General features: G+C 35.0%; 1 non-coding gene across 1 annotated transcript; it reads left to right on the top strand.

Moving 5' to 3' along the window:
• The first annotated feature begins 384 nt into the window (after positions 1-384).
• Positions 385-491, top strand: LOC145141666 (small nucleolar RNA R71). The gene has a single exon (XR_013722860.1). It is a non-coding gene; the product is annotated as a small nucleolar RNA R71 (small nucleolar RNA).
• The last annotated feature ends 1,675 nt before the right edge of the window (positions 492-2,166 follow it).

Raw genomic sequence — 2,166 nt, 5'->3', positions numbered from 1 at the left:
TCTCCACTTTAATATCACACTTCAACTTTCTTGTTTTTGTTCTTCTCCAAATCACAATCTTTTGTAAGATGTGGCCCGCTACAATTGTCGCATCCAACTTGAATTGCATGAATCGATTTCCCCATATTTGTGATTCTACTATCCATGGTGTCGAGCTTTGAAATTATAGAAGCAGTACTATCTTGACCTCCTTATCTATTAGATTTTCCTCTAGTAATATCCTCCATTAGGTTGTGGTATTCCCTTGATTGCTTGGAAAATTCTTCAATAAGAGCTTTGTTTGTGGAGGCATTCTTCTTTGTCATAGGACCTTAAGAATCTAATAGTTGTCTCATACTCACATTTATCCCATCATAAAATGTGGTAATCTCTTGTTGCACATTCAAATCATGTTGATGGCAATTTCTTATTAATCCCTTGTAACGCTCCCAAGCTTCATATAACGACTACCTATCATTTTGTTGGAAATTCATGATGTTCTTCTTCAATTTAGCAATCTTCGAGGGTGGACTAAATTGTTGAATAAATTTTGTTGTTAAATTTGCCCATGTTGTGATAGCTACAAGTGGAAGTGATTTCAACCAATCCTTTGTCGTGTGCTTCAGTGTGATCGGAAGAAGTCTTAACATCAACGCGTCCTTGGTAGCATTTGGAATATTAAAATAATTTGCTATCTCCAACACCTCGTCAATGTGCTTGTATACGTCCTCATGGTTCTTCTCAAAGAATGGTATTTCCTTGAGCATGCTAAGGATGTGTCCCTTAAGCTCAAAATTTGTTGCAACTAGGATTTCATGTCCTACGAGACCCGAACCATTGTCATCTCGCATACGCCGATTATACTCCTCCATTGTCATGGTTGTTATGTCCCCCATCGTGTTGTCGGGTTCACTTTTTCATCCCCTTCTGAGTCGCTTTATGTTTTCGGTTCGTACCCAATTCCTTTCTTTTCTGGAGATCTCTCGAAAGTTGATACTTTGTCTACCTTGAAACCACAGCTCGATTCGCCTTTCTTTTTGTCCTTTTTCTTGTGGAATTGAGATTCTGGATCGTTGAAGGGTCGCAAAGTTTTAAAAGATGATCCCCTGGTTATGTACTACTGAAACAAAACAAAGAAACATGCGTAAAAAAAACAAAAATGAAATCAAAAAAAGAAACTGAGAATGTCAGTTTCCACGCCGTAGAAATGATATAGCCACGCCTTGTAAACTAATATCACAGAAAATAAAAACAAACAAAAAAATAAATTTTTGCGGATTTAACACCACAAAAAGGATCGATTAACTAACAGAAATTAAATCTCAACTAAAATAAGCATTTCCCCGGCAACGATGCCAAAAACTTGATGTATTTTATTTATATCACTTAAAAAGCTTTAAATTTATATCATAATTATTCAACTCAGCTAAAACACAATAGGCAGTCTACCTAGTCGCGTAGTAGTAAAGTAGCGTAATTAAGGAGTCGATCACAGGGAACGGTATTCTAGTTAACAAAAACAAATGCTAAAATTAATCTAAAAGAACTCAACTTTGGTTGGGTGGTTTTTTATCTGATTTTTCAAGTTCTAGAAAAACTTAATTAAAGCAATCTGCTAAAAAAACTTTAAACTAAAGTAAACAACTAGAAAACGAGATTTGATCAAGAATTAAAAGATACTTGATGTGAATTATGAACATTGGTTTGGCATGCGGAATTAAAGAACACACAAAGAACACAGTGATTTTGGTGTTTAAGAGATGCATTTGATTATGTAAGGTGTTACAAAAAAGGATCTAGATCTAAATCTACATAATTAACACACACTAACACTCTCAATGTTACATCTCTCAAGCACACCTCTATAAGTGGTATGAACCCACCTTATATAGAGGTGTTTATATCTCTCTCTCTCTCTCTCTCTCTCTCTCTCTCTCTCTCTCTATATATATATATATATATATATATATATATATATATATATATATATATATCATGTCACAAGGCTAATCTACCACATGCAAGTGGGTCTACAAAATTCAAACCATTTACAAAGTCATACATGGATAATTTTGTACCCAACATTCTCCCCCTCAAAGTTAGGAATGGATGACCCGCTTCAAATCTTCCAAAATCAAGCAACTACGTGAACCAAGCCTCACACATGACACATGTAGAAATGAACAT

The sequence above is a fragment of the Lactuca virosa genome, chromosome 9, assembly GCF_052849685.1.
Source record: "Lactuca virosa cultivar CGN04683 chromosome 9, Lactuca_virosa_CGN04683_v6, whole genome shotgun sequence".
Lineage (NCBI taxonomy): Eukaryota > Viridiplantae > Streptophyta > Magnoliopsida > Asterales > Asteraceae > Lactuca > Lactuca virosa.
This window is presented reverse-complemented; position numbering and strand designations above follow the sequence as displayed.